General features: G+C 37.8%; 1 pseudogene; it reads left to right on the forward strand.

The window, feature by feature from the left end:
• Positions 1-630: 630 nt before the first annotated feature.
• On the forward strand, positions 631-1,492 carry LOC140524036 (large ribosomal subunit protein eL6-like; annotated as a pseudogene).
• Positions 1,493-6,829: the final 5,337 nt, after the last annotated feature.

A 6,829-nucleotide genomic window follows, 5' to 3' on the forward strand; every position in this document is an offset into this window, starting at 1 on the left:
TGTATATATGAGATTCAAAGTTCAATTCTCCCTTATTTGGAACTGTGTGTGCTGTGTGTGTGTGTGTGTGTGTGTGTGTGTGTTCAGGTGTTTAGTTATTCTACTTGCTTAAAAAACACTACAAACATTTTTGAAGAGAGCTTTTTGCTCACTTGGCTCTAACCCTAAATAAACCCTTTGCTTGCTGCAATCCTTTGGCTTCTAGTCCTCAAAATATTGCCACAATTGGCTCCATATTTCATGTCAATTGCAACACTTCTGTTTCTTCCTTCTTTGGTATTTTGTTGTTTTTTTTTTTCAGAAGATATTTCTATGTGCTTCTAAAAATGATTAAGAGGAGGTAAAACCAGAAGACTAGAGGCAGAGATGGGAAAAGTATGAAAACCTTTCTTCATCTTTATTATTTTTCATCTATGATTTAAAAAAAAATAAAAAGGGAGAAATTATGGGGAATTTCAAGTGTTCTTGATCTATACCCAGTTTCTCTGGGTCTTGGTTACCACATTCAATCTCAATTTTAAAAATCAGTTAAGAAATGAATGGCAATAACTTATTTTATAGGTATTTGTAATGATGCATCAATTAATTTCTGGTTAAACATCTCCATAGAGGCTTTCTTTCCCGTCTCTCAAGATGGCGGACAAAAAGCCCCCAAACGAACCAAAGGAAAAGAAGGTTAAAAGGGAAAAAAAGGAGAGCAAAAAGGAAGATGTGGCTAAAAAGGTGGTGAAAAAGCCTCAAAAGCATTGTAGTCGGAACCCAGTCTTGGCCCGAGAGATTGGTAGGTACTCCAGGTCTGCAATGTATTCCAGGAGAGCCATGTACAAGTGGAAATATGCTCCACCAAAAACCCAAATTGAAAGGAAAAAGAAAGAAAAGGTACCTTCTACTATCTCAAAGCCAGTTGGTGGCGATAAGAATGTAGGAACCCGTGTGGTAAAGATTCCCAAAATGCCTAGGTATTAGCCTACTGAGGATGTGCCTAGAAAGCTGCTAAGTCATGGCAAAAAGCCCTTCAGACAGCATGTGAGTAGACTTCGAGCTAGCATCACCCCAGGCACCGTTCTGATCATGCTCACTGGCCACCACAGGGGCAAGCGAGTGGTTTTCCTGAAGCAGCTGGCTAGTGGCTTGCTACTGGTGACTGGACCCCTGACCATCAACCGTGTTCCTCTTAGAAGGGCCCATCAGAAAATTGTCATTTCCACATCTACCAGGGTTAACCTTTCAGGTGTAAAAATTCCAAATCATCTTACTGATGCTTACTTTAAGAAGAAGAGGCTCCATAAACCCAGACATCAAGAAGGAGAGATTTTTGATACAGAAAAAGAGAAATACAAGATTACAGAGCAGCGCAAGGCTGATCAGAAAACAGTGGACTCACAGATCTTGCCCCAAATCAAGAAAATTCCTCAGCTCCGTGGCTATCTGCGTTCTGTATTCTCTCTGTCTAATGGAGTTTATCCTCATGAACTGGTGTTTTAAATGCCTAGCTGAGAACTCTTATTAAAATATTTGGAAAAACAACAACAACAAAAAATCTCCATAGAACTGAAAAAAATACATTGATTGTAATATGCAACAAGGTAAAAATCTGAGTAGTAGGTTAGTTGCTTGGTTCCCAATGCTTATTTTGCTTGGTGATTACACCATTGTCACTGTTGAGTAAGAAATTAATGCTTTTGGGTGGCAGAAACAAAAGGAAATGAACATCTACTCAGGCCAAGTCAATAACCTTACTTTTTATTAAAAGCTTGTTACGTGAAAGACACTGTGCTGAGTTTAAAGTCTGATTTTATCAATACTTTATATATGAAAGACACCATAGATGCCATGCAGTGAAAACTTCTTATTTTAAAAAATGTTGAAATTGATATCTAAGGAGGTCAAATGATCAGCCTAAGGTTATACAGGCAGAATTTGAACCCATGTTTTTGGTTTTGGTTTTTATCTTCCCTCTATAACACACTATTTACTGAGTGAGTTTAATCTCACATGCTTCATTGCTTAGTGAATTTAATGTATTCTGTGGCATTATTCCAATATTTTATTCCCACATTCCAAAATGACAGAGGGAATATCCCATCCCCTCTCTTCTCTCTATCATCACCACAGTCATACAGCAAATGTTCAACTTGCAAGGCAGTATGGTATAGGAAACAAGTCAGTGAGTATTTCTTAAGAAAAAAGGAGGAAAGCTGGAACATTAGGGCTATGTTAGGGAAAGAACATTTGACTAAGAAGCAGAACATCTAGGTATCAATCTCCTCTTTATGATGAACTAGCTCTGTTATGTTGGGGAAGACACCTGACATTCTCTGGCTCCTTTTTCCCTCACCCCTAAAATGAAAGGTTTGGACCAAATAATCTAAGTCACCTTCTAGTTCTTACATTCTGAATCAATGAGACAAATACAAAAGAAGTTGCTCCCAAGTGTCATGAAGGTGACATTCTCTCATCAATCATCCTTTTCATATTTTGCACAAGTGCTTCTTCATGTCTTTTGAAGTTGTACAGGTTTGATTATTCTGTCTTTCTTACCCTTACTCATGCCCTCAGTTGTCAGGTCGAATTAATTCCATATTCACAGCCTCTCACATTTCCATCCCCCATCCTCACCTTTATTCACATTATTCAGATCCTCATAATGTCTTACTTGCAATACTGATATAGTCTACCAACTGGTCACTTTGTATTTAAACATCTTTTCTACAATAGATCCTTCACACAACTGGTAATCAATTGTCCTAATATATTATTCTGATTGTATCACTCTTTTGCTCAAAACCCTCCTTATAGCCTTTATGATAAAATAGCAATTCTTCAACCTGATGCTTAAGACCCTTTATAATTTAGCATTATTCTTTCTTTTTTCTGTCACCTTAACATAATCTATATTCAATTGAACTAGACTTTTGCTTCTATGTCTTTTCCTCTCTAACCTTTGTGCCTTAGGTCATGTTCCATGTTATGCCTGAAACACAGCTCTATCTCATATCTTTTTATTAAAAATTTTTTTATTTTCTTTCACCTAGCTTAGGTGCCACTTCTTTCTAAAGATTCCTCTGAATTTCCCCAGCTAATGGTGATCTCTCTTTCCTCACTTTTCCTTATAGTAGTTTTACTAGATCTCTCCTTCACCCTGAATAAATTCTACTTCATAGCAGAATTATTTTGGGGCATATTGAGTTTCCATTATTTCACTACACACTTCTTTAGGTCAGCAGAGACTATGTTATTGTTCACTGTTATATCTCTTCCAATATCTAGAATAATGTTAACATGTTTTATGGGTACTTCATAATAAGTCCACTGATACCCTGTCATTAATCCTTCCTTGGTTAGCTCTTATGGGGATTCACTCCCTCTTTCTACTGGTTTTGGGGAATTGGCTCACTTTTCATTGGTCCCTAAAGATGTTTCCCTGGGCCATGAGTTTATTTTTTGTTCTCATTTTGATGTTACTACTCCTGGAAATTCTAACATCAGCAACCAGAAAGATCATAGCCTGACAATATACTGACTACTCCCTTTCCCATTCTTGTGGCTATGCAGCTTCGTGCAGTGGCACTAACTAGCTCCTGAATTTAAACTAGAGAGTGAAGCATATAAATTAGAGGATGAATTATTGCTCAAAAATATTAGATTATAAGAAGTATGGCTTCTCTTTTCCTTACACCTTAGGTTTCACCTCTCACTGAATATAGTAACTGTGTGTTCTATAGACATGTGATTGGTTGGACACATCAAAAAATGAAAAAGAAATAGACCAAGCTCTCCCAAATGGAGCTTGTATAGAACCTTTCCTTGAAAGTTCTTCCACAACCTTAAAGTCAAAGAGACAAGAGGGGGGAGTAGGGGGAAGGAAAAAAGCATTTATGAAGTGCATACCATGTATGGGGCATTGTGCATATGTTTCCCCAAGTCACTTCTGTATTCATACTGTATCAAAAGAAATAAGATGTATTTCTGTGTGTGTGTGTGTTTGAGACAGAGAGAGAGAGAGAGAGAGAGAGAGAGAGAGAGAGAGAGAGAGAGAGAGAGAGAGAGAGAATTTTAACAATGCCAGCTCTGGGTTATTACTAATTGGGTTTGGTCTCTGTATAATGGTCCCTGATGATTTCACACTGATTTTGGTCCTGGACCCAATAACAGTAGGTGAGGGTGAGGACTACAGTCACAAGCAGCTCAGGGGTCTAACTTCTGCTAATCTATATAGCATGGAAGGGTCCTCAGTCTAACTGCAGCTGCCCTCTCTGTTTCAAGCACCATGAAAAAATGCTAGACAGGAAGTATTTCTCAAAAGAAAATAAAAAAAGTAAATGGGAAGCCTTAATATCTGTATACCCACACAGAGATTTTTGCTATTTTTTGATATCTTGCTAGTCTATTCTCCCAAGAGGACTTCTGTCTCTCACTCCAACCCTGATTTCTCATGAGGTGAAATGTCAACATAAAAATACTCACTACACATCTCCAGCTCAATCTTAGAGGTATTCAAGATGGAAAACTGCATCCAATTTGGAGCTAAATACCTACGTTTCATATAATGAATGGTTTCACATACCAAATTAGATGGATTAATTGAATAGCTACTGGCACATAGGTCTTAAATTGAAATATCACATGGCTATATTGTTAATAAAATTAATTATTTCTTCTGTCCCTCAATCAACAATGTTTCTTGACAAGCTTCAGAAAGGTTTTAAGTTTAAAGAGGTTTAAGGAGGAGAACACATATAAACCACCAAAAGAAATATCATTTGAAGTCCATTTAACAAAAGCATATTACAGAAGAATGGGGGGAAAAGTGGGCATTCGATGCCAAGTCATAAATAACCTTCATCAATTTATTCTTTCAATTAGGTTTGGAAAGAAGAGTCTAAAAATTGAGATAAGTTCAAGTAACCCTTCTAAGTCTGGCAAATGGAGTGCTTGGAAGATGTGTCATGAATAGCTTCAGGAGTGAAAAATTTTATCTATGCTTTAAAAATTTTTCCTTCTGGATTTCTGGGAACCATGATGGTAGAGTAAGCAGCAAGTTGCTCTTACTCTCCCTTATTAACCTTGAAAAACCCAGAAAATGCTGCTCTAGGAAAAATCCTAAAATAGTGGAACCAGTAGAAAGACAGGGTGCAGCGGTATTTTAACTCATGAGGTTAGGGGAATTAATGGGAAAGTTCTCTCTTGCTGTGGTTGAAGGGGACCAGTATAAGAAGTGAGTTGTCACAACAAACCAGTGACAAGCCCTACCTCAGCAAACTAGCAGGAGATCTTGAGCCCAGTGTGGTGGGGCAGGCAAGTGCCAACACCAGAATGCCCCATGTGTCTTGGCATAGACAAGGGAACCAGTAGATTTCAGCACAGAGAATTACCATTTGAACCAGCAGATGGGTGTCCACTAGCAGCTGAGCCTACTTGTCCTGTAGCGCAGCTCTTGCACAGCTCAGCCTGTGCATCTCCACCTCCATACCTTATCCCATGAGCTTCAGTGTAACCACAGGGAAATGCAGAAAAATTCCACCTGGCCTTGACACACACCAGCTACTATCACCTGCTCCAGCTCAGCATCAGGTAAGCTACAGCCTCTATGGCCTCCAGATATTAGCTCCAGAGGCCACAGTACACAAAGTCAGTAACCAAGCTCCTAGCCTTGAACTGAAGAAACCTGGGACAGTGCCCCCTGTGCCCCAGAAGCACAGAACAACTTTAAAAGTCAGAAAAAAAAGACAAAATCCATTAGTAAAAACCAACATAGAAAAGCAAAGAGCATAGATTCTTATTATGGGAACAGGGAAGATCAAAACACAAATTCACCAGAAGACAGTATTGTCACTATACTCACATCCAAAATCTCGAAGAGGAATAGCTCAAAAGGATTTCTTGGAAGAGCTGAAGAAAGATTTTATAAATCAAATTAGAGAGGTAGAAGAAAAATGAACAATTGCTTTAAAAATACAGTCTACAAAATGGTAATTTGAAGGGAAGTACCCTGAACAAAACAAAGTCTTAAAAAGTAGAATTGGCAGAGATTCAATCTGGCTCAGATTCTATCTGGTGCACTTGTCAGAAGAAGACTCACTTATAATGAGGTTCCTTGAGAGTCAATCTAATAAAGCAAATCTTTAATAAACTTTGTTTTGCTTAGAGTGAAAAACAGAAGTGGAGTTGGCAAAATGGAAAACGAGATACAAAAACTAACTGAAGAAAATGATTTGTTAAAAATTAGAATTGGGCAACTAGAAGCTAATGACTCAGACATCAAGAATCAGTCAAACAAAATCAAAAGAATGAAAAAAAATAGAAGAAAATGTTAAATACCTCATTGGAAAAACAAATGACCTAGAAAACTCATCCAAGAGAGATAATTAAAAAATTATTGCTCTACCTGAAAGTAATGACCAAAAAAAGAACCAAGACAGCATCTTTCAAGAAATCATTAAGGAAAATTGCCCTCAGTCCTAGAACCAGAGAATAAAATAGTTATCAAAAGAATCCACTGACCACCTTCTAAAAGTGATCTCAAATTAAAAAGGCCAAGGGGCAATATAGTCAAATTTCAGAATTATCAGATCAAGAAGAAAATACTGGAAGCAGGAAGAAGGAAATAATTCAAATATCATGGATATACACAGTGAGGATTACACAGGACCTGGCAGCTTCTGTGTTAAAAGATTGGAGACCTTGGGATATGATATTACATAAGGCAAAACAGCTTGGATTATAACCAAGGATTGACTACCCATCAAAACTGAGCATAATTTTTTCAAAGATGGGCATTCAGTGAAATAGGGAACTTCCTGACCTTCCTGATGAAAAGAGCAGAGCT

This window comes from Notamacropus eugenii, chromosome 2 (genome assembly GCF_028372415.1).
Source record: "Notamacropus eugenii isolate mMacEug1 chromosome 2, mMacEug1.pri_v2, whole genome shotgun sequence".
Taxonomy (NCBI): Eukaryota; Metazoa; Chordata; class Mammalia; order Diprotodontia; family Macropodidae; genus Notamacropus; species Notamacropus eugenii.